We start from the raw sequence: 27287 nt of genomic DNA, 5'->3' as shown, positions 1-27287 counted from the left end.
TACGCAACCCCTCTCTCATACTCTGCACTGTCCCTATTAAGTTTTTTAACCTTTTTAGTCTTAATAGCAGAAATAGCCTTATCAACATTTACAAACTGGTACCGATTGGCTAGACAGAGGGACCGAGATAGGAAAGATGTGCAGCAGGTAAAGGTGATAAAGGATAATGAGGGAAACATATTCACAAGCGAGGAGAGTGTGTTGAGCAGATGGAAAGAGTACTTTGAGGGGTTGATGAATGAATAGACTGAGAGGGAGAGAAGGTTGGATGATGTGGGGATAGTGAATCATGAAGTGCAATGGATTAGCAAGGAGGAAGTAAGGATAGCTATAAAGAGGATGAAGAATGAAAAGGCTGTTGGTCTAGATGACATACCTGTGGAAGCACGGAGGTAGTTAGGTGTAATGGCAGTGGAGTTTCTAACCAGATTGTTTAATGAAATCTTGGATGCCTGAGGAATGGAGAAAATGTGTTTTGGTACCGATTTTTAAGAATAAGGGTGATGTGCAGAGCTGTAGTAACTACAGAGGGATTAAACTGATCAATCACAGCATGAAGTTATGGGAAAGAGTAGTGGAAGCTAGGTTAAGAAGGGATGTGATGATTAGTGATCAGCAGTATGTTTGCTCTGAGAGTGTTGATGGAGAAGTACAGAGAAGTTCAGAAAGAGTTGCATTGTGTTTTTGTAGACTTAGAGAAAGCATATGTCAGGGTGCCTAGAGAGGAGTTGTGGTATTGTATGAGGAAGTCGGGAGTGTCAGAGAAGTATGTAAGAGTGGTACAGGATATGTACAAGGGTAGTGTGACAGGGGTGAGGTCTGCGGTGGGAGTGACGGATGTATTTAAGGTGGAGATGGGATTATATCAAGGATCAGCTCTGAGCCCTTTCTTATTTGCAATGGTGATGGACAGGTTGACAGATGAGACCAGACAGGAGTCCCCCGTGGACTATGATGTTTGCAGATGACATTGTGATCTGTAGTGAGAGTAGGGAACAGGTGGAGGAGACCCTGGAGAGATGGAGATAAGCTCTAGAGAGAAGAGGAATGAAGGTCAGCAGGACTAAGACAGAATATATGTGTGTGTGAATGAGAGGGAGGATAGAGGAATGGTGAGGATGCAAGGAGTAGAGTTGGTGAAGGTGGATGAGTTTAAATACTTGGGATCAATAGTTCAGAGTAATGGTGAGTGTGGAAGAGAGGTGAAGAAGAGAGTACAGGCAGGATGGATTGGGTGGAGAAGAGTGTCAGGAGTGATTTGTGACAGAGAAGTACCAGTAAGAGTGAAAGGGAAGGTCTACAAGAGGGTAGTGAGACCAGCTATGTTATATGGGTTGGAGACAGTGGCATTGACAAAAAGGCAGGAGTTAGAGATCGATGTGGCAGAGTTAAAGCTGTTAAGATTTGTACTGGGTGTGATGAGGATGGACAGGATTAGGAATAAGTATATTAGAGGGTCAGCCCAGGTTGGAAGGTTTGGAAAAGCCAGAGAGGCAAGATTACATTGGTTTGGACATGTGCTGCGGAGGAATGCTGAGTATATTGGGAAAAAAATGCTAAGGATGAAGCTACCAGGTAACAAGAAAAGAGGAAGGCCTAAGATAAGGTTTATGGATGTGGTGAGAGAGGACATGCAAGTGGTTGGTGTGACAGAGCAAGATGCAGAGGACAGGAAGAAATGGAAACAGATGATCCACTGTGGCGACCCCTAACGGCAACAGCCAAAAGAAGATGATGATGATACATTAACATATCATGACTCTTTAAATTGAATGCATACAGTTACATTACTGAAAATGGTTCTTTAAACTACTTCACTTATATGGTTAACAAGTACATTAATTATATATAAAATAAGACGTGCATACTATTATTTGTAGAAATAATAATAATACCTATTTGTTAACCAGGTAAACCCACTGGATACACAATCCTTTTCCAGAGGCAACCAAGGAGCAATGTCTGGTTAAGAGACTTGCTCAAGATGACACATTAGGCACATGGAATTAAACCCTGTACCACAGGAGCTACAGCCCCCAGGATTAACCATCTACACTAAATGCAAGTCTGTTATTGCAGATCAGTAGAAGAGACTCTCAAGAAATGTAATAAGGACAAGTGGAGGCATTTAACACTCAGTGTTTAAAACAATGCACGTCATAGTAATGCTAACAAGCTAGAAAACAAATATTTAAGGAGAATGAAACAGCTAATAAGAAGGAAAGTGGCAGAGGGGGTCGATATATGAATAATCATTGTCTTAGTTTTCTGGATTAAATAAATAAAACACTGTTAGTAGTTTGACAAGAGTATGTATTCTTAGCATTATAGTCCAGCATGTCAGTGATTAATACCTGAAGGCAAGATCTCTAAGGTAATACAATTTTACAAACAGAAGACACGTTCCTGCTCTGTAAATGTTCAGAATATATTGGTCAATACTAACATATTTCTTTGGTGTCTAATAAAGATAGTACTACGACAGTCTTGTAGCCTGTCAGTACTACCTAGTTATTTTCATGTCTACCATGAAAGAATTTGTCTTTAACAGGAAATCAGACCAGAAAAGGATACATATCCTGTGCCATACCTCTCAGCTGTTCAGATTTTTGCAGAATGTCCACATTTTTGCCTCATATTTTTGGTCTTTTTCTCATAAAATGTTTGTTATTATTTTCTGACTTTAATCATCAGTGACATGACAGCTGTTATTCTATCAATTTTCTAAGTTTGTAAGAGCAATATTTAAAAATTGTCCCTATTTTTGGGCCTTTGTCCCCTCATTATTTATGGCTTTTTTCCAGATTTCTTGATCTAAGAGGTTGACAGGTATGTCTGTGACATGTTCCTATAATGCTAGTATTAAAACTAGACTTATGATGGTGAGATTAAGAATTCATGCATCTTTCTAGTACTCTTCCCTTCCACTTCCACTGAATCATGACCTACTATGCCGAGTAAGTTCAGTATTTAGAGTATTATCTTGTTTGGGATGCAACAGACATTCAGATTGTTAGTTATCTCACTGGAAGCACATGAAAAGATCATATGCAGACTGGCTCTTCAGATTTTATTAATCCCACACACACAAATAAAATAGTGATGTTTTACATAAGATTTTTCTTTGCATTATACTTGTCTGTATCAGAGTGGTTTTATAGCCAGGATCTAAAAGTTTGTGTTACTTGTAAAGATCAAAAGCAGTCATAGCAGCCTAAGCACCTAAATCACTACACCTCATCACATTTATGCCTGATAGGTTAGCAATAAATTTTTAAATCCATGACTTGTTAGTAAACTCCATCATAAAATCCAAAAGTTTGACTTCCTCATTCTGCACCTGTATACTGCAAGACTCTGAATCAATTATTTAAGTAAACCAGTGCTCTGGTTACCTGTGTCTTGTGAGTCTTTCCCAATTATCATACGGGAAAAAACAAAGATTTTGATAAAACAGACTAAGTGTTTCTTTTGGCTAAAAATATTGTGTACACAGGAAAAAAATCTATTGTCATTTTAACTGAGTAAAAATTAAAGCAATTAATGTTGTTCTCGGTAGAGATAAACATGGTTACCGGCTAAATATATCTATCTATATTTATTATATATAACTATACATAATATATATATATATATATATATATATATATATATATATATATATATATATATATATATATATAATTTATTTATTTATTTTACATTTGTTGACCGGGCTTGTCCGATATATATATGTATATATATATATATATATATATATATATATATATATATATATATATAAATACAGTTATTTATTTATTTTATTTTACATTTGTTGACCTGGATTGTCCAACTGAGCTGAAGAGCCCTTTTCCAGCAAATGCTTGGGGAGAAAACTCCAACATATTATACAATTTTCATTATAAATTAGCATTAAACAGCAATATTACAGGATTATTACAAGGCATTAAGTAGCAATACAGTGTTATACAGTGTCAATAATCAGGAGTATAGCATAACTATTTTAAGATGTATAAAAAGAAAATATGTCATTAAGATGAATTTAGTTTTTGGGGTAAGCGGTTACAAAAACCCAGTTTTATCATGATGTAGTTGCATGAAGGCAAGACAATTACAACAGAATGTTTCTCTGAGGCGATTTGCTTAATAGATTTTAGAAAACAGTAGAAAGAGTAGTCATGGAAGATTAGAGAGAGCTAGTGAGAAGAGTGAATTAAGGGCAGAAAGCAGATTAAGGTATATATATATATACATATATCAACAAATTCTTAATGCTGCTTTTTCCAAGTCCAGATATAATGTAAAATATAACTACATATTTTTCTGAAATTTAGTAATATCCTCTGGGATGCTATTTATCTAATTAGATAAGTAATTGTGCCTAAACCAAATGATGGCATCTAGAAAGGCAAATAATTAATATTTCATTTTCCATAGATAACCATATATAATGCCCCCTTTGACATGTATCTGTCTAGACACATGCAACAACTGGAATGCCCACAGAGATACCTTACTAAAAGAATACAAGGCCTAAACAACATGTCCTGCATGAACTGACACATATTCATTATATTCAGTATCCTACAGACTGCTAAAAAAGGACCTCTGCCTGGTATAGAAGACATCCTCCGACCCATTACTGATGGATCTACTGCAAATCAGCAAGTCAAAAAGCATCAGAAATATTCGGTATAGGGATCTAAACCTCTTCTGCAACATCAACAGAACACTCTGGAGGGATAGATATACTTTGCAGAGGATGCAGCTGCTGTGGAACAGACTCCCCATCCCCCATCTGCATAAAAAACAAACTTCATCTCTATCCATTTTCAAGTGCAACTTGGATCTATGAAAGAGAAACAGAAGATTTACTGAAGGACCGCCCCCTGTATATCTAATGGACCGAGGCAGTTCCTAAATGGTTTATCACATGTTTGGGTCCCCTCAAATTATCTATGGTATGATCCCAGTTATTCTTATTAAGGGTAATACATAAATATCAACTATGGAATGGTAAGGTCAGTCTATAACTAAATGGGACAGGTTATTTATCGCACAAAAAGGGAAACTGTCTATGCTTAAAACAGCTCACCTCAGGCTTTGTGCCCACTGAATGGTGCACAGCGATGGTTACCCCACTCCACAAAGGGGGAGCCACCACAGACCCCGAGAACTACCGCCCCATTAGCCTGATGAGTCTGGTCTGCAAGGCTATGGAACGTATCATCATAGAACTTATAAACAATGACATTGGTAATCTCCAAACTATGGACCCCACCCAGTTTGGGTCTGTAAAAGGCAGATCATGTCTCCTAAACCTGATGGACTTCTTTGAAGTGGTCACCAAAGCCATAGATGAGGGTAAGGTGGTTCACACATCCTATCTAGATCTCAAGGCTTTTAACACCATCCCTCACTCTGGAATTAAAGATAAACTCACTACACTAGGTATAAATCCCTATGTCACAAGACAGGTTGCCAACTAGCTCACTGACAGAACCCACACTGTGAAAGTAGCAGACTCCAAATCCAACTTCAGACCAGTGACAAGTGGAGTACCACAGGGTTCAGTCCTGGGTCCTCTCCTGTTTGGTATCTACTTCTAACCCAGAAGGTCTTTGGCTAACGAAGTTTGCAGATGACTGCAAACTAAGAGCCATAATCAAAACTCCTAATGATGTAGACATCCTGCAAAAGGGCCTCACTGGGACAGATGCCTGGTGTCAAAGCCATGGCCTCAAGCTCAATGTCAAAAAGTGCATTGTCATCCCTTTTGGTAAAAACTCTATACACATGAACTACCACATAGGAGGTAGTCTACCTAACACCAAAAGTGTGATAAGAGACCTTGGGACACAGGTGGACAGTAGCCTCTCCTTTGGTATTCACATTGCCACAGTAGTCAGGAAATCCTTCTATGTGGCACACCTGATCACAAAAGGTTTCTCATCCAGGAAAAAAGAGGTTATTGTTCCCCTCTACTCGTCACTCATTAGACCCACTATAGAGTACAACGCCCCTTTTGGTATGTACCTCACAAGACATCTACAACAACTGGAAAGGCAGCAGAAATACCTCACAAAAAAGATTACTGGCCTCAAACAGATGTCCTACCCAGACCATCTCAAAAAACTCCAGCTTTACTCCGTCGCATATCGCCTACTCAGAGGGGATCTCTGCCTAACATACAAAGCTACGTCAAACCCAGAGCTGTTGGACATGCTCCACTTAAAGAAATCCCAATCCCTCTGAGCTACATGCTATAGGGACCTAAACCTTGTCACTACAATAAACAGAACATGCTGGAGGGACAGATTCCTGTCCCAGAGACTTCTCATACTCTGGAACAAGCTACCTATCTATATCAAACAAAGCTCCTCATTAGCACTCCTCAAGAAAAATCTTGATGATTGGATGAGAGATAGGAAATTCACCCAGGGGATCACTTCTGTGGCTCTGCTCGACAGGGGAACAGGAAAATAATTTTCTTGGGTGGCAAAAGCCAGGGTACCTTTTGGCTAAGCTTATATACCTACCTATGAACCTATGAACCTATAAGAGTATTTTATATATATGCATATATATATATATATATATATATATATATATATATATATATATATATATGGATCTACTCACTTTCATCATGTAGTCACTACATTGACCTCTGAAATGTCGACCACAGAAGGTCGACAAATCAAACATCAACAAATTACCATTCACATACCAAGAAAAAAACCTTAGCACATGCAAAAAATATATCTTTTTTTTTTCAGGGGGCAAGTCCCCTTACACCCCCAATCCCCCTGGTAATTATATATACTAACATCAAGATCGCACAGTCCCTGGGGAAAGGGAATATTCTCCTACCTGGGGATCCATCTCATACACATTTGTTGACCATCTGCATATATTGAACAAATTATGTCAATTAAATATATGTCGGCAAATGAGCATTTAGACCAAAAGCAGGTCACCCATATTATAAATATGTATACACACACACATGCACGCAAACATACACACATATATTCACTGAAAACTAGATAGTATTATATAATCTGCTACTATAATGTTAGCAATTTGCTACAGATGTATACATACTGAGGTTTTTTATCTGTTCCTGCTATAGTTTCCCATTCTGCAACCATAAAACATTTCATGTCCTAGTAGAAAATCTCTGTAGTTTAATTTAGAAGACTTTTATCCCATACTGCAGCCATAAAACTTGTCATGTCCTACTGGAAATGCACAGTAGAATTGAAGTTTTAATTTAGAAGGCTTTTAACAAAGCAATCAAGGCAGTAATAATCACTTGCTTATTAAAGCCTTAGACAAGATGAGCCAGTGATGTTCATCTGAAATGTTAACATGACTTCACTTACTGAGAGCTTTAATGGAGTTCTGTGACATTAACTTAACAAGAGCTCTGTGTTACCGCACATGCATAATTCCTAACTTCTTAGCACAATAAATCTGGGCAAAGCCTAAAGTAATGGGGAGACAAAGACCCAAAAATAGGAACAAACTTTAAATATTGCTCTTACAGACTTAGAAAGTTGTTAGAATAACAGGATTTGTCTTATCTTGCATTTTCTGAAAGAAATGAAGTCTGAAACTAAAATGTGTGACATGATTTAGTTATTTCAACCCTCAGTGATTTGCCAGAAAACCACAATTTTTTACTTATTTAACATTTGTTTACCGGGAATGTCTGACTAGGACAGAGCCCATTTTCAGTGAAGGCCCGGGGAGAAACACTCCTGACTCATGTCTTTGGAATGTGGGAGAAAACTGAAGCACTCACAGGAAGCTCACATGAATACAGGGAGGACATGCAAACATTGCACAGAAGACACCCCAGCTGAGAATTGAACTAGAGAACCTCTTACTGTGAGGTGACAATGCTAACCACTGCACCATTACACCTCCAAAATTGTATGAGGAATAGGCCAAAAATATAAGGCAAAAATCTGGCCAGTTGAGAGGAACATGTATTCCCCTAATACAAACACACACACACACACACACACACACACACACACACGCACACACGCACACACGCACACGCACACACACTCACGCATGTACATATCCATGAATACATGCATACAGACAGATATTTACATATGTCTAACTTGGTTTATGTCTGTGCACTCATAATTATATAAAAATATGTGTGTGTGTGTGTGTGTGTGTGTGTGTGTGTGTGTGTGTGTGTGTGTGTGTGTGTGTGTGTGTCTTTACCAACATCTGTCTATCTAGGTACTTTTCCAGCTCTCTATCAGTATTTCACTTGTTTGCTTTTATATCTTGTCATCCATCTGTTTTGTATCAGTTTGCACACTGCCTGTCTGAATATTTGTTTGGCTGTTATTTTTAACCCACTTAGCAGCTTCAATCTAGCTAAGTAAATCCTTGTCTAAGATGACTAACTAGTGTTATGTTCCATGCTGATTAAACTGACAGGGTTTTCCCACAGTGTATAATTTAGACAGGTGAATAAGTCCAAGTTGGGCAAATTACAAAAGGGAAATATTAAAGCAAAGCACAGACTTCTCTTCTGAAACCACGGTCTTTCATTTGCAATATCAAAATGCAAAAGATTTCATAAATCTTTCTAGTTCGTTACAATGTTTGTTTCTGCTCATGGTGCCCAAATGAAAGAAAGCAGAGTGCATGACAAAGTGCATTAAAAACAGAGCTGTGGTTGCCTTACCCTGCCTTAGCTCTGTCCTCTGAGCTAGTGTGTTTCTGACTAACTGAACGTGCAACCATCTGTGGAACACATTTCCAAAATCAATGAATGGCTTAACACAATAAATGCTATTCTGTCTTAATGTAATCTTTTCCACATCTAAACTGATCTGTAGAAAATACCTAGGCTTTGTTCTGTTGTCTACACAGCAGACAGCAGAAATACAGTGCATTCCTTAACTGTCCTACAGTACTTTATTGTGCACCTGGATTCTTCCTGATGGCAAATACCGCAAATACTACTGCTAGTCCCTAGGCAATTACAATGAAACAATGCCAGTATTATGAGAAATCTTCACAGCATATAAGGTACAGAAGAAACAGCCAAAAGACAAAGCTACAGCCTTCCGGTAAAAAGTAATCACAAGAGCCATGAACCATTCCTTTTGGCAGCTGTGGTACATCTAAGTCAGTCAGATTTGTGTGACTTTTGTTTGGAAGCACTGTACTGACTTCTAAAGTATTGCCAGAAACTAGCAAAAACCAAATTCATTTTAATTATCATGGTTTCATTACTTACCAACCGCTGAGTTAAAGAACATACATTTATCCTTTTTCTTATCCAGACGGCAGCAATTAAACTCCACTGAATCAGTCCTGACAGAGGGTCTTGCTGAGTATTGTGATGTTGGACAGCTCACAGGTTTCTTGAGCGTGCTTTCTCTTTTCTGTCTCTCTTTGTGTGTGTGTGTGTGTGTGTGTGTGTCTCTCTCTCTCTCTCTCTCTCTCTCTCTCTTTTCTCTCTCTCAGACACACATACGCAAACACTCTCTCTTTCTTACTTTCAAAGGAGCTTGCCCTTCAGACACAGTGACATCACACTGGCTTATACCATTCATCAGAGGGAAGGCGGGTTCCTTATCTTTCACCATTTAGCTTCAAGGCTGAAATAAATAGCAAAGAATCTTGTCCTGGAATGAGACACACCGGAGCATTTAACTTTGTGTACATATCCACCTTCATTTAGGTTTCTGCAATCATTTGTCACAATGTAAAATAAAAAAAAATCTTTCTACAGCTTTATGTGTATGTCCCCAGTAATTTGAGGACAGAAATCATAATTGATATATCAACATCATCAACATTACTAAGCAACAAACTGTCGCCTGGCAATTGGACAATAGAGTTACGGCAGCTAGGCACTCTGAACTGTATTTGTTTTAGTAACATCTCAAGGTAACGACATGAAGAAAATACGATTTCTGATCTGTTTTGTCATGCTAACATCACACACATCATGGAACAGAAATAGGCACTTTTGTATGCCGTACGTAAGGACAGCAGTGTAGTAGTAGAATATTTATAGTTCATTCATGAGGCCGAGCTTGATGCAAATTATATTTCAAAGCAGCCTGTGAGCTGTATAAGTCATGTGTATTACTGGTATAAGAATATAAGAACAGAAAAAATGTTTATTTCCAGTATGAAAATAATTTACGTATATCAGGACCAGAAGCCAGAATATAATAGCATATGTAAATGCAGAACCCAGACAAAAAGAAGTACTACTTTCTATTTATAATAAAATCTGTATCAGTTCATAGGTAATTACTAGGCTAATGAGCCTAAAGGGCCATTTTATGCCTAGATAAGCTTCCCAAATACATCTCAGAGTTTGATAGCACTCGTTTTATTGGGGGGTATAGCTTGTATTGGTGATTAGGCATTTACAAGCTTCCTCTTTCTGATAGGGGCATAGGTAGCACACTAGAGACAAAGTTATGATTTGCCAACTACTGATTTAAGTTGCACTTGAATAAGTGCAGGAGGAGCTTTGCTTCACATGGAAGGGGAGCCTGTTCCTGAAAAGGTGTAGACTCGGAGACACATACCTATCCCTCCAATATGTCTTATTCATGTTGCGGATGAAATTTAGCTCCCTAGAGTTGGTATTTCTAATGCTATTTGTTTTATGGATATGCAACAGATCCATAAGGGCTGGAGATGGAACAGAGGATGCTTCAAAGGCTAGGAATATATCACTCTCACCTGCTGTAGGAGACCGAGTACAAGGCTAAGGCTTTGTGGTGATCTGAGTAGGACATGTTGTTTACACCATGTATTCTATTAGTGAGGATCCTTTGTGGACACCATACCTCTCAACCTCTTAGTGCAAGACATCTGGACAAAACCAAATGAAATGGGGGAACAAAGACCCAATACCAGGAGCATATTTTAACTATTGCACTTATGAACTTTGAAAATTATTAGAGTAACACGATTCTGTATAGTATGTATTTTCCGAAGGATATGGAGTCTGAACTCAAATGCATGTCATTACTTAGTGACTTCAATCTGCAATGATTTATTAGAAATCACAAAGATTTTAAGGGACAGACCTAAAATATAAGGGAAAAATCTGGACATTCTGCCCAAATCTGGACAGCTGAAAAGTCTGGTGAGCACTCCAGTTGTTGCATATGCATGGCAAGGGGGCATTATACTCAATGACTGGATTATTTAGGTACTAAACTATGAGTTGCTTGGAAGATGGGTAGAAAAGTGGTAAATAGTTCTTTCACTTATTAAAACTGGTACATTTAATCACAACAGAAACTGAAATAGCCTGACATGCTTCAGACACACTAATGTGTGTGCATTAGCTTTACCCTAAACAGGCAGACCAACACCAATGTTGCTTAGTACTAATTTATCATAAAGTGCATTTTTCATACCTAAAAATGACTCATGTAAGTTATCAAAAGTCATATTAGACGGTAAAACATCAATGATAAAGGACTATACGTCTGATTTTTTTAAATATTTTAAGTGATTTGAAAAGCAGTGCTTTGCTCTATTTCTGGACTGCTTTGTTTAGAACTGTTTTCTAATCAATCCTGTGTTATTGTAACTGTCACTTGAAATTGGAGCTCTTTTATTTCTTATACTATGTAAATTGTCTGTTCTACATTTTATAATGAACATAGTATTGTATTATAATCTCTTGTGATGGATCATGGCCTTGAACCAGCTTACCCATCCCTTTAACAAATAAACAAATAATTACATAAATAGTTCACCCAACATCGCCTACTTTTTATAACATGGAAATTGACAGAGAGGATGACAGAAAGTGTCTCGGAAAGAAAATAAGGAAGTTATATAGTTCTTTGAAAGAGTGTGCGCAAAGTGTCCTCATGTCCTAGATTTTTGAATTCATAACTGAGTTTTTGTTCCAGCAATAAAAGTGATGTTAATGAGAAAAAAAACAGTTTATAATTGTTCATACCTCCATATAGTATGTTTTTACTAGAGTGAATATATATATATATATATATATATATATATATATATATATATATATATATAGGGTCTATATTACGTGATCAAATGATTAGGTGATCGAACAGCTAAACATCGACCACATAATATTGAACTGCAAAATAGCGAACACTGCCAGGAAACGTTACCATCGGCCAGAAACAAAAGTTAACTTTATAGCCAAATTAAGTTGGGGGGGGCTACACAGTATAGGGGACAATAGGAAGGGATGGTTAGAGTAAGGATAGAAGAAAAAGAAGAAGAGAGTTAAATAGTGAAGGAATTGAGCACAAAATGTAAACGATAGCAAAAGTAAGGTCAGAACACACAAAGATTATTTATATACAATGTGGAAGAGATGTCATGAGTTAATGTAGGGAAATAATGTGACAAAGACAAATGAGGCTGCCTGGTTAATGGGAGAGTGGGGAATTAGCTGATGTGTCGAGAGAGAAAGCATTTACAAATTGACTCAGACTTGAGATTATCTATAAACTGATCTGAAATAGGTCTATGTTATATAACTGAAGTTTTATAACTTTGACACCATATGGTCGAAGTTATAAAACTTCGAATATGTATAAAAAAAGGTTACCTGACACTTTAAAGCTTCTCTTTACCGCATTATAGTGTGTTCTCGGAGTTGGTATATTTAAAGAGTAGGTGGTGTGGGGTGTGCAGGGGGGCTTGCCCCTCTTCTTACAACCCTTAGTTTTGTGTTTCCTCGTTTCATTTTTTTTTTATATATTCGAAGTTTTATAACTTCGACCACATGGTGTCGATCATATGGTATTCGAAGTTATAAAACTTCAAATATATAATATAGACCCTCTTAAAATGATGAGTATGATATAAGGTCTTTAAGATTAGTAGGGAGGGATTACCAGAGTTTAGGGCCTAGGATGAGGAGGGCATGGTTTATGCAATGAAGTCTGATTCTGGGACATTGAAGAAGTGGACCAGAGTGGTTAAGACATCTTAGATTGTAACTGGGGGTTCATCTGAAGAGGTTGGAGGCAAGGGAAGGACAGAAGTGTTCTTTGAGGACCCTGTAGAATTGGGATCTAAGAAGCAGGTTGGCACTTTGTTGGACAGGTAACCAATTAGCTTTGTTAAGCATGATACCATTTCTGGGGGGGGAGAGTAATGAAATGGCAGATAGAGTTACTTACAGTTTGGATGGTGGAGGAGTTTTTCTTGGATGCTGATGCTGCAATCAGTGGAAGTCCATATTCAAACTGGATAAGTAGAATGCCTTTGCCTAAGCATTCCTGGTTGGTCTGGAAAGAAAGAGAAGAAATTTTATAGAACCAAAACAGGAGGGAATTAACTTTCATTCATATTTGTTTTAGGTGAAGGCGAATGTTCAGTGAGGGGTCAAGCTACATACCAAGGTATTTAAAGGAATTGACTTGATGAAAGGGATTGTCAAGATGGGCATGGATAAATGTGATAGATATTTTTTCTTCTGATTAGTGGAGATAGCAAACAGCATTTCTTTAGTTTCAGAAGTGTTCAGCATTATCTTTTTGTTATTAAGCCATCTGATAAGAGAAAGGAAATCTACTTGCAGTTGTATGGCTGAGGAGGTCAAGGTTGAGAGAAATAAGACCATGTCATCAGCGTAAAGTAAGAAACAGAGGTGAGGGAGGTCAAGTGATAGTTCATTAATGAAAATGTAAAAAAGAAAGGTAGCCAGAATGGAGCCCTGAGGGACTCCTTTAAGGAGAGGAGTAGAAGCAAAAGAGTATTCTGAAACTGAAATGAGAAGTATCAAATGAAAAGAGAATTTTTAAACAAGGGAGCTGTATCTGGGCTAATTCCAATTTCAGTTAGGTGATCTAACAGAATGTTATGGCCATCCAAATAGAAAGCTCTGCTGAGGACAATAAAGATGGCTCAAGTGAGGAGGCCTTTGTCCATAGCCAGGGGAACATTGTCAATACATGCCCAGAGTGCTGTAGAAGTGCTCCTAACAGCCCAAAAGCCATGCTTTTTTGAGGATGTTGTTGTTGTCTTTCGGCTTTTCCCGGTTAGGGGTTGCCACAGCGGAACTCTGGTCCACTAATGATTGGCAGTAGATTTTCATGAACGCCGAGGTGCCAGCTCGACGTTCAACCTTCAGCGAAGGCATGCCCATTTACGCATATCTTTCGAACGCCCACCCAACCGTGAGGAGGACACGCAGACTCCACACAGAAGGCACTCCCCGCACTCCAGCTGAGAATCGGACAGGAGAACCTCTTGCTGTGAGGCAACAAACGTGCCCAGAGTGCTGTAAAAGTGCTCCTACCAGCCCAAAAGCCATGCTTTTTTGAGGATAGTAGATGATATTAGGAAATATAAAGGGTGAATTGATTGTAAACAACTTGTTCAAGAATTTTACCAAATATGGGAAGAATGGAGATGGGATGGAAGTCAGTGGTGTGGAATGGGTTAGTTTTTTGGGACAGAGGTTTAACAATGGCTGTTTTCCAGATACTAGGCATGATATTTTGAGTTAAAGGAGAACTGCTCCCACACACTGAAAAAACATGGTTATTTCAGCATGCTTTGATGTTTCCTACATTTTAACACCATTTTTGGACTCTATATACTTTTTTTATATTTTAAATGTAATTCCAGAGTCTGCCCACATGGGGTCCGGCATCTTGATGTTTTAGTCTACCTCTAGGTTTCCCACATTGCAGTATTTGGCTTTAAAATATTATCATAGCCCCTAAGCTCCTGTCAATGCATTGACTTTACATCTGTTTTCATGTATACCCTGCTTTTTTTTAGTCATTTAGGTTTAATTACCATTTCTTGCTTTTCAATGACTGCTCAGAGGACAAACAGGGATAATCACACACAACAGTATTCTCAGTGGCTGTTACTACTTTTTCTCTCTAAAGTGGCCAATTTTCATTCTTTTGTTATACCTGAATTGTAGTCCTTAAACTTATCTCCCCTCCCACTAAACACCCTCCCTTCATATCTGTCAAAGTGACACGTTTGAGCTGTTTGCTGATGTGATTGATAAATCACAGCAGGAGACAAAGTTCATGTACTGAGAATACTGTGTGATTATCTCTGTTTGCCTTTTTAAGTAGTCATTGAAAAGCAACAAATTATAGCCAATGCATTGGGAGGAGATTAGGGCCTAGGGCCTATGACATAATATTTTAAAGCCAAACACTGCATTGTGGGATACTTGGAGGTAGACTAAAAAAATCAAGATGCCAGACACCATGTGGGCAGAGTCTGGAATTGCAACAAACAACACAAAACTAAAAATAGAACCTAAAAAACTACCAAAGCCAGTAAGAAGGAGACCCAACTTTAATACATAAAAACAATGACATTCTCTAGCGCCTCAGCAAAAAAGCCATTCAAGAGTAAAAAAAACAAACTACAATCAAACAGTTAAATACATACCTGCATTAAAAATCAACAAATCAGAACTTTCATTAAATTAAACAATAAATTAAAATACACCAATCCCCCATACTTACAAAAAACATTTTCCAATTGCATTCTAAATTCAAACTATTAGGGGTCAGTGTTCCATATTTCAAAATAAGTAAACTTTCATTAAAAAGTAACTTTTGTTTTAAATCCATATCCATAAAAACTTTCACTTTTCTAAAATAGTACCTTGAAGATGTTTTTCATTCCCCCATGGCAAACAGAAAAATTGGGGCAGCAACTGAACTTTCTGTTTTATGATTTCTAATGTCCCTCAAATGCTCTGAAAGCCTGGCTCTAAAAAGCCTTCTTTGTTTCACCTATATAAAAAAGATTACATAGACATTTGAGGGCATAAACTACCCCTCTGTACAGCAACTATATAATTCCTTGAGTGTATAAACAGTACCATTTTTTTCTTTCAAAAGATTCACTAAATACTAACATACAGAACAATGTTTACAAGAAATAGTGCCTACCCTTTTCATTTCCATGCCAGCATTTGTAACTGGTGTAGTATAATGACTGCAAACTGTCATATCTTTGATATTATGGCCCTGCTTATAAGAAAAGGACAATTTACTAGGTAATAAATTAACTAAACTCTTATCCTTTAGCAAAAAATCCCAATAATATTTCACAATATTAGAAATAATATCAGAAAAAAATTGTATATTCTGTAACAAAATATATTTTATTATCCCTACTTCCTTGTTCACTTATTCTAACACTACCCTGATTGTTACTTCTAACAAAGTTGCATCTGTTGTTTAGCTGGTTATCTAACAATTTACAAGGTGCATCTTGAATATCTCATATATCATAACCCAATTACCTAAACTGGATGCAAGTTTTTAGAAATTCGCCCTCAAGAGCCCTTCCATCATTGCGAAGTCTTTGAATACAAAGTAACTCACTATAAAGTAAAGATTTTATAAGGTGTGGTGGATGGCAACGCAAGCCATGCAAAAAATAGTTGCCATTCTCAAACTTTCTATGTATCCTAGTTTTTATACCCACATTTACCACACCTTCTAGTTCTAAATCCTAAAACACTTTACTCCCCCTTTATATTCCATCAAATCTTAAATCAAACATATTTTGTTCCAACTCTAATAAAAAATCATTAACTTGGGACTCCCCACCATTACATAAAAAAATTAAATAATTAATGAATCTATTATACTTTATAACATAATTTTATAAAACCCTAACTTATAAAGAAAGTGTGTTTCAAAAAAGCCTGTGAATAAAATTACATACATGGGGCAAATGATGCCCCTGTGGCTGTACCTTTCAACTGACGGTAAATTCTACCTTTAAACTGAAAAAAAAATGTTTGTTAACTAAAACTGCACCATCTCTACAAGAAAATTTCCTAATGGATTGTCCCCTACAAATGGTTAAATCCTTCATACCCCACTCATGTCAAATATTAGTATAAAGGCTACGTACATCCTTAACTATCCAGAATTTTGCTATCGGCCAGGTCTCAAATCTAATTTTTTCCAAAAAATCAAAACTATCACATATATAAGAATCTAACTTCTTAACACAAGGTAATAAATATTGATGTAACAAAAAAACCATATTATTTAAAATATAATTACTTGCTGATATTATAGGTCTGCCAGGTGCGGAACATAAGCTTTTATGTACCTTGGGAAAGCAATAAAATCTTGCCAAGGTACAACCAATTCCAGAAAATCTTTTATTTATATCCTCCTTTGACAGGTAGCCTAACCTGTAGCCTTTTTGTACCAAATCTGCAAAATTAGCCATTGCTTGCTTATAATCATACATTGTGACAACTTCATATACATCAGTGTTATTCAAATGATCATAACACATTTTTTCATATTGAGAATAATGCATTATTACTACCATATAGCCTTTATCTGATGGCTTTATTACCAACTCTTTTCACTGACTCGGGTTCTTTAAAGCCACCCATTCAGCCTTAACTTCATGTTTTTTGCTTTCAAAATCCTTAAAGGCTTTTTCTATTACAAAATTTAAGATAGCTGTAAAACTTTTCAGGCCCTCATGTGTGAATGGGAGAATAATGTCACTCTTTTATGTAAGACTTTTAGTATCTAATAAACAATATGCATTCACATCATCATCCTCACAAGAAGAGTCACAGGAAAAAAAGATTTCACCACTATCATCTAAAGATGCATTCTCAATACTCTTTCTAAAATTGTCCCCCACCTATGCATCCTTCCCAGTACTAGAGGAAAAATAATACAGCAAATGTAATTTCCCAATGAAATTGAAAACTTCAGCTTTAATCTTATGAAGTACAGGTACAACAGTAAGCACACATTTCAGTCCACAATTTAAGACAGAATGTTCAGCATCAGTCAGTTCTATTCCTGACAAATTCAATATCAAACTATCAGTAGCAATATTAGAAGTTTGTTGAAGAACAACTGGCTTTGGTCATTTTTTTAGACTCTGACATATAAAAATATAAAAAAAGTATATAGAGTCCAAAAGTAGTGTTAAAATGTAGGAAACATCAAGACTTGATGAAATAAACATGTTTTTTTCAGTCTTTTGCGTGGTTCTCCTTTTAACAGAGATTATAAATTTGAAGAAGGGATGGGACTATGATTTCCTTACATATGAATAAGAGCCATGGTAAAAGACTGTCAGGAACAGCTGCTGACTTAGTTTTTACTTCAAGTTGTGGTACTATATGTTTAGCTTTGGTTGTTTTGAAATGGAAATCAGGACTATGAGGAGGAGACAGAGGAGATATTATCAATGGAATCAGGGATGGAAAGTGCACTGAATTGAGGCTGAACTCAGCTACTGTGAGGTGAGATGAGGAAGAGTGGGTGTTAAGCTGAATTAGTATAGTCTGGTAGGCGGCTGACTTCTGCCCGGAATATTTAGGTGAGCTGAGAAGGGATGGCTGATGCTTTGGTATAATGTGACTTGATTTGACTGTTTATTTATTTATTTATTTGCATTTGTTAACCGGGTTGGTCCAGCTGGGTAAGAATTACCCTTTTTCAGTGGAGACCCAAGGGGAAAAGCCCCAAACAGACATACAAATACATACTAATAGAGACAAATTAACAATATTACAGAGGAAAACAATATTATGGGTACAATGGATAAGAAAAACAAACAATGAAAGTTTGAGAATATGAGTAAGGTAGGCCAGAGGCATGCATGCAAAAGATTTATGAAAAGGTGTTCTGAGCAAGATCTCTGAAATAAGTTAAAGTAGGCAAAGAAATGATGATTTAGGTGTGGAGTTAGTAGTGTGGGAGTTTTAGGTGGGAGCATGTGAAGGACATTCCCATTTTGAGGAGAGATGGGAGAGAAGCATGGATTTGAAATTGTTGTGGTTAGGTATATTATGTAGTGGTGTGGGGAGATTGTTCCATAGTTTGGCTATAGTGTGGGATAGTAGTAGTTTACCAGTTGGGTGGATGGGTTTGTGTACATGCAGGAGGTTTTGGCCTGTGGATCTCAGGGTACGGGTAGGTGTGTAGGGTGTTAGAGATTTAGCAAGAGAGGAGCATTCTGCTGGTTTAAAGATGAGTTTGTGGGCTGTTGTAAGTTGTAGGTACTTTAGGTGGTTGTGGAGTTCTAGCCAGTTTAGGGTGTGTAGGGAGTGACAGTGATGGGAAGAGTTCTTAGAATTGGTTGCAAATTTGCAGATTTTGTTGTAACAGGCCTCAGGTTTAGCACGGAGTCCGAGTTGTAGGTTGGAGAATAGGGGAGCACCGTACAAGAGGGAGGGGAGAATGAAGGTAGATGCAAGGGTATGACGGGAAGATGGAGTAAGGTAGTAGTTGTGTCTGTAGAGGAGGCCGATTTTCTGGTGGGTTTTTTTGATTGCTGAGAGGATGTGGGAGTCGAATTTTAGGTTTTCATCGATGGTAATGCCAAGTAGTTTGGTACTAGGAACGATTTCAAGAGGGGTGTTATTGTGGCTTTTGATGGAAAATTGGACTTTGTGGAACTGGGAAGTTTTAGTGGGAGGAAATATCATTAGCTTTGTTTTGTTGGCATTTAGGGCCAAGTGATGCAATTGCATCCATGATTCAATTTTGGAGAAGGCTGTTTGGGTATTAAGTAGAAGTTTGGAGGGGTAGGAGGCTGAGCAGATGATAGTGGAGTCATCTGCGTATTGGATGACTGAGGCTTCAGGGATGGAGAGGTGAAAGTTATTAATGAATAAGTTGAAGAGCAGAGGGCCAAGTACTGATCCTTGGGGAACTCCTGTGGGTGTAGATAAGAAAGGGGAGATTTTTTTAGCTTAGTATAGTGTTGCCTGGAGTTTGAGGATGGGTTATTTTTCCAAGTATGCCAGGCATTACCCCTGAGACTAAGGAGGCATTTGAGTTTGTACAAGCCAGTTGTTTTTTTGGGGGGGGGGTTAATAGAGCCTTGTAATTTTAAAAAAAAGAGTGAGTCCTGGAGGTTAGTGAAAATTTGTGTGAGGCAAATGTTGCAGTGCTTAGGGTTAGGAGAAGGGAGAATAGGAGACCAGTCAAATGAGGCTAGAATTGTCTTTAGTTTGAGAATGTTGGACTGGATTTTCTTCTGGAATTATATGAGGGAGAGAGGGATATTGAAGCTGATTGGACAATGGTTACTTGAAGGAAGGGGGATGTGCATTTAGGAAATAATGTTAGGATTATTAGTACAGAAAGAGTAAGAAGTGAGTGATGAGAAGAGTTATGCCTTTGTCTGGTTGGTTCAGTGACCAGTTATGTGAGTTTGAAGTCATTAAAAATTTCCAAGATATTGTTCTGATTAGGACCAAGAAGGTTGAAATTGAAGTCCCATAGTAGAGTAAAGGGTTTTTGAGATTTTTTTTTTTTTATTGAAGAGGTCATTTTAAGCCGAAGGGTTTTGAATTCAGATAAGGAGGTGGGACAACGTATGTAAGCAACAGCAAGATGAACAGGAAAGTTGTTAGGGAAGGGCACATGGAGAAGTAGCCAGTTAGGAAGAGACTCTGAGGTAGTGTGTTGCTTTAAGCTAAGATTTGGATATTTAAATCAGATGTAAAAAGCAGTAGTGTTCCACCAACAGGTATAAAACCAGGTCTCCCATCAAGATAATGGTGGATGAAAAGATCACTGGGTTTGAGCCAATATTCTGTTATAGCTATGAGGTCAGGGTGGTGGAGGGTAAAAAAGCTGTTTAGGTGGTCTGTTTTGTTCTTGATACTGTGGGTGTTAAGACACAAGATGAAAGTGAGGAGCCAGGTATTATAGGGATGAACATATAGAGAAGTCTGAGTAGTTTAAGGTAGTGTCATGTCAGAGGTTGGCTGGTAGCATAAGCAAGTGAGAGTGGATGTGACATGCAATGAAAAATGTGTAAGGGATGAGATAGCACTGCAGGATGTGCCTAATCGCACATTATGTGCATAATATACATTAGCACCATCTGATTTCTGGAAGATGTACTTTTATGACTTCCATCCGGAAAAAAGTCATTAAGAAATTAAACGTTTTGGCAACTACTATGAACAGCATATTACCATGACTGAATCAGTAAACCGACTTGTTACTTGAGAGGTACAAATAGTTTTTATTTAAACAGGATTGTTTAACAGAAAAAGAGCTAATATGTCTGACACATGGAGAGAAGCAAGGCTTTAACATGTTAAGACTAAGAATTACAGATTCTTCTTCAGCCAATGTAAGATGTTCTTTGGGTCACTTGTGGTTAGAGTGACCAATTTTCATTCTGTTGTTATACAGGTTGCACATAAGAGCAAATAGGTTGCAATAGCTGATGGCATGGTTAAAAAAGATAGAAAGTCATGAGGATGGGTCTATGTATTTATTTGTACTTATTCATTTATTTATCCTTTGGTAACAAGGTTAGTCCCATTAGGCTAGTAGCCTCTTTTCACAGGAGATCCAAGGTGATATTTATACTACTGGGGGGAATTTGGACAGGGTATAAGGGAACTTCTACTTCTCCTTTCAATAGGTACTGTGGGATCTTTTACATCCAGCTAAACTACCACCAACTCAGGCAGATGGGGTCTCAGTTTAACATCTCATCCTAAGGATGGCACAGTCAGGAGTGCTGCACTCCCCTTATACTGCACTACAATGATAGCAATTGATCTAGATGGTGTGAGAACAGAACCCATAGCCTTCTGCACCACACTGAAGGTGATATTTCTTGCACCATTAACACTGACTAACCAGTGTCTACAAGACTAACTGAGATGACCACATTAGGTAGAAATAGATTAAAAACTCTTAGTTGTAAGGTCAGAGTAAGCAAGGATACAAAAAGTATGCACTTATCTTAAGCATGCATCATTCAAATCATCTACCATTATCCAGGGATGAATTCTTTATTTACAATGTTCATCAGGTTAACTGCTGAGTGAGGTATATACAGTAGGCCAAGCACTAGAACTATATGCTGACTAAATAATGGAATATAAAGTCTCTGAGAGAAAGGATAGGTAGGTTTCTCTTCCAGTCCTCTGCTGCAGAACACTGCATTAAGAGGAAATGGGTTTGCTGGAACAGACAGTGGCCCACAATGACTTTCTTACTTGTGCAATTTGTGCAGATGTGGGAAAGTATAGATGTGTGTAAAAAAATGGCAAACTGAGAAACAAGGTACTCTCTTCTGTCTTGTTGCAGTTGTCTGAGAAAGCACAAGTGCTAAGGTTAAACTGCTGTGATTCTCAGAGTTAATGAGGCTCAAAGAAATGTAGTCATGGTAAAGTTTAATGCAATCTGGCCTGTTCTTAGACTAACTCAGAAAAGGCATTAAATAAATTGGAATCTAATACTGAGCCGCCAGACTGATTTGCCATCGAACACACTTGAGCTAGACTCATGCAGTATACAGCGAAAATGGAGTACTACCCAAGGGAAGTAAAAGGGTAGTAAGGGTCAGTCCAAGCATAAAGCTGTAAACAACATTCCTTGGAGAGATAAAGAAAAAATATGTAAAAAGGTTATCAGATCTGATACAAACAAGGGATCATTATTATACGACAGATCACACTATTGAGCCAATCAGCAACTGACTTTCAGTGTGATAAAATATTACATAACCCTTCTGGAATAAGCCCCAGGCACAATGAAAGTAATGTGCAGTAATAGCTCAGATAATAGGAGAAAAATTATACACTAAGGACAAAGACAAAAGCCAGATAAAAGCACAAAGTATAAACAAAGGAAAAAACTAAGAAACCAAACACCAACCCTCTGGAAAGATATATACTACATAGCATTCATTATAAAAGGAAAGCATTTCACGAAAGTAGTAATAATATCTCACCAACAGTTCATCAAAATAATACATGCATTGGGACAGAAAAATGATGATAAATGTTTCCGTCCATACATAGTACTCGAATACAGAAACGCTTTCCGGCTGAAAAAAAAGAATAACTTCAGTTAAAAAAGAACAGCTGAGTCTGTAGAAAAATGGCTACCCCACACACTCTTTAAAAATGACTTTCTTTGTTTGAATCTTCTTAATATACTTTACACTTCAACCACTGTCTCACAATAAGAATGGAGAAACCTTAGTTTAACATTTCTCTGTGGTAGGCAAGTTAAACTCAATAATGCTGAATCATAAAATGAGCAGTGATGTCAATTTAAACAACATGGAGGAGAAATTTAGTGTTTTTCTTAAAATAACAGTATACACTAGAAATACCACTCCAACAGTACCACCAAACATCTTTGTCTCACAGTGGTACTCACACATGCACACAACTAAAACAGCTTTTAAATATGTGTTAGTGCATTAAATATACAGAAAGCAAAACATAAAACATAGAAGACAGAAAAAAATGAAATTTAGTCCATGATACAATCACAATAGTCAGTGGCAAAGGTGGGGCTATGCAGTAGTTACCCACTTTTGTTTTATTTAGATCACTTAGACATCACCCCTGTGCTCAAGTCCAGCACCTATCAATAATTACTACATAACCACCATGACATCCATTGATTATCACCTAATTTGCTAACTAAGGAAGCTTGTCAAGAGTTACTGTCTGTTGGGTGCAAATAAAGAATAAATGATCCAAGTAGTGCTGGATGTAACATAAAACATGGAAAGATAGTAACAAAAATAAATAAATCAAAACACCAAAGCAACTTTTATCTCCACACTGAGTGTGTGTGTGTGTGTGTGTGTGTGTGTGTGTGTGTGTGTGTGTGTGTGTGTGTGTGTGTGTGTGTGTGTGTGTGTGTGTGTGTGTGTGTGTGTGTGTGTGTGTGTGTGTGTGTGTGCGTGCAAGGAGACTTTATACCTTGTGGCCACTGTTCACATGTAGCGAAACTGAGAAATTATAGAATGTGGGCTATATTAGATAAACGTCATTCATAAAAGAAAAAAATATATATATTTTTAACATTTTTGGCCCTCCTCATAGCAGAGTATCTGGTGACCACAAGTGCCCCTCTTCTTTCAGTGTGTCTACCAAACCTGACTATCTGCCTCAGACTGTCTGACCATGTTCAACAATAGTGAGAAGTAGGAAGCATCTCAAGACTGCATAACGTATGCTGCCAAAGAGTATTTTTTTGGTATGCCCTTACCTTATGCCCTCCCCTCACACACACACACACACACACACACACACACACACACACACACACACACACACAGACACACACACACAAAGGGGGCAATTCCCATGCACCCATCCTCGCTTGCAAGTACCTCAGAGGTCCGACCATTAATTAAAACTGAGTCAGCTAGGCCAGGGTCAGGGATTTATCCCTCTGGATTATGGCACTGGCATGAAAAATATAGTTAACCTGGTGAAAAATGGACTGAGAGCATTTACAAGGTGAAGTGTGAAATAAAGGAAAAAATACAACAATGTGTTTACCTCTCAACTGTTCAGAATTACAAAAATGGCCAGATTTTTGCCTCATATATTTGTTCACTAAATAATAACAAATATTTGTTATTTCAGAAGTAATTTTCTTTGGAAAATGTATGCTAATCCAAAAACTGATACTTGAGCAACATTATAAGCTTATAATGGCAATATTTAACATCTGTCCCTGATATGGGGTCTTTGCCCTCCCATTAATTTTGTCTTTATACAGAATTCTTGTGCTAAGTTGTGAGTATAAGTGTGTGTGTGTGTGTGTGTGTGTGTGTGTGTGATTTAGGTCAAAATTTACTGTTGTGATGTAATAGTGGTTAATGACTTGTATGACAACAGAGCAAGTCAACCCTCATCACATCTTAGAAGGGTGTGATAACCACCATTTACCTATTAAAAAAGCTTTAAAGCTTATCACATTAGTACTGTATGCTATGTTTATCCCCTCACTCATTGTGTCAGTTTGGTGATGAAGAATCCTTCATAGTGGATACCCCAGATGGTCTTTCTACTGGTACCTCTGGTCATATATGTATAATAATGCATCCTTTGAACTGGATAGACCAGTTTGTCCTTCTACTGGTACCTCTGGTTGTGAGTATGTAACAGGATGTTGTTTAAAATAGACGCACCAACACTTATCTCCCTCATGGTGTAGACTACGCCTGTTAACAATGACATGCACTGTTATTTTCTAATGTATACAACATACTGTCTGTTGCTGTAATCTGTAATGTCCACTAGCTCTGTAATTTTCAAATGCAATAATTGTACATAGTGACTTATTTTTTATTGCAACCTATGTTGGCTTTTTCATTTGTACTGGATGTTTTTTTTCTTCCTGGGATTTCACTGAAAATGCTTCTCTCCCATCTGGGGATTCCAGTCAAGAAAATAGATAGATAACTAGATAGATAGACTGATAGACAGATAAAATGCTAACTGACCATGAATGTAATGTTAAATTAATTCTGAACTCCTGTGGAGGAAGGCACATTTGAGATGTATGTTATTGCAGGATTATTTAACAGCTAGTACAGAAATCCCAGGTTTGAAAGCCATTGTGCAGTTTTACAGAGGGCTGAAGAAGAAGAAATGAAAGAAACATCATCTTCTGCTGAGAGAAATAAAGTGCTTTCTTTTTAGGTTTGTTCTGATTCAAGAATGTGCTGTTGATAATGGAGGCAGGGAAAAATAAAAATGTGTATATGTCACACAACTAATAAGGAAATATCTTTTTAAGATAAAGGAATTTGACCCTTTTGGTTCTATTTTTATTTTCTTTTAGACTCATGGGGCTGCCCCTGTGGGCCATTTTAAGCTTACCTAATTCCTCCCAGGTGGAATTCAAACCTTATTCCTTGAGTCTGGAGGTAAACACCACAATCATTATGTCAATCCTCAAGCATTGATAAAGCTCATTAATACACCCAAGTACTTCTCTTGTAAATAACACACATATAAAGTGTGGTCCTTTGGTGGTATCTTGTGGCTACATTTCTTAAATGCCTTGCAAACCACAATAACATAACAGTACAGTGCTGACCAGAAAACAATTGTAAGCAGTACAAGTACAGCAATAAGCAGCATTCAACAACAATGAAAGGAATAGCTTTACACCAGTGGCAGATTTAGGCTGTGTAGCTGGGGCACGGACCCACCCCCCTTTTGCTACTGAGACCACAAACATCTCAGACGTACTGCTTTTGGTCTCACATGCAGATCTACCACGCTGCACCCAATTATTATTTTAAAGTGCAGCACTAATACATACAAAGTTTTTCTCTTTCCTTTTTTTTTTTTTGCTGGCATGCAGTGTCACAGGCTACATCAAATTAGGCATCAACATAGCTCTCAACTGCCCAGCATTAAAAAAAAGATGTTTTTTAACTTAAAATAAAACAGGGTGCCACAGAATTCTGAATTGCCCCTTTAAATGAGGATTTCTGGGATTCAGTTTTGTGATTGCCAGGCATCCACAGCATGATGATATTACTGAAGTGGTGATTTCCACTGTATGCGAGTGAATGTGAAACCTTTCAGTCTTTCTTGCTGCTTGCTGTGCAGACTCCAAAAATACATACTATGATAGTTTTATTTTATTGTTTTATATAATAAACATGAACAACCTTAAGTGCGTCTCTCTAAGTAGTTGTGTTGGGGAGAGGATTTTTTTTCTAATTAAATATTGCCCATCTGGGCAGTACATTAACTTATACTAGGATGCCATTTCAGACAGAAGGAACACAGACAGGCCAGCAGTCCACAATCTAAGTTCACTCAGTTCAGTGTTGCAACCTCAAACATCAAAGTGAGTAAACCTTTTCTCTTAAATGTCTCAGACATTGACAAGTGTACATGTAGTCATCTAGGCGATAGCAAAAACATGAAATATCTCAAAAAGTAGCTTTTTTTGTTATCTTGTTACTCCTTTCCTACCCATATAGGAATGTCATCCAATATAAATGTTTTTTTACAATCAGGAGAAGTGTTAAAAGCTGAGGCATCCTCACAATCCAGAACAGTAACTAGCAGTTATTTTATTTCTTAAAAAAGAAACACAATCGCTGTATGCCTTTCTGCTTGGGGGGAGGCAGGATATCTTACCAGTATCAATAACTTCATTGCTTTTACTGTAGCATTGGTGAAAGCAGTTAGCAAAATGTAAACCAACATCACTGAACTGAAAAGTAATGGGAATTACTGTACTGGGAAGACAGAGCAAGACGTGGAGGTTAGACACAGTATTTTGTTTTTTTGAATGCAGTAAGGCAGTTTTCCTTGCTTGTTTACACTTTTGACAGTTGTTTATTTGTTTACAGAATGGTATTGCAGCAAAGTTACTTTGCCAGTTGGATTTATCTTTTTAGCCCTACTTTATGTTTTTTACTGAACCACCAGACTTTTTTTAGCTACTAGCCCTACGGATGACTATCATCTGTTT

At 37.5% G+C, this 27287-nt stretch overlaps 1 protein-coding gene across 4 annotated transcripts in view; it reads right to left on the bottom strand.

The window, feature by feature from the left end:
- The window catches only part of PKIB (cAMP-dependent protein kinase inhibitor beta), a 1514333-nt gene extending 1504831 nt beyond the window's left edge, over positions 1-9502 (bottom strand). For 3 of the 4 annotated variants that reach the window (XM_044073780.1, XM_044073798.1, XM_044073790.1), the window contains exon 1: positions 9284-9500. The gene's annotated coding sequence lies outside the window, so the exon portion shown is untranslated. Of the gene's footprint in view, positions 1-9283 lie in introns of all 4 variants that reach the window. The other variant, XM_044073807.1, reaches the window with a different exon arrangement.
- Positions 9503-27287: the final 17785 nt, after the last annotated feature.

The sequence above is a fragment of the Protopterus annectens genome, chromosome 1.part1 (genome assembly GCF_019279795.1).
Source record: "Protopterus annectens isolate FY-2018-M chromosome 1.part1, PAN1.0, whole genome shotgun sequence".
Lineage (NCBI taxonomy): Eukaryota > Metazoa > Chordata > Ceratodontiformes > Protopteridae > Protopterus > Protopterus annectens.
This window is presented reverse-complemented; position numbering and strand designations above follow the sequence as displayed.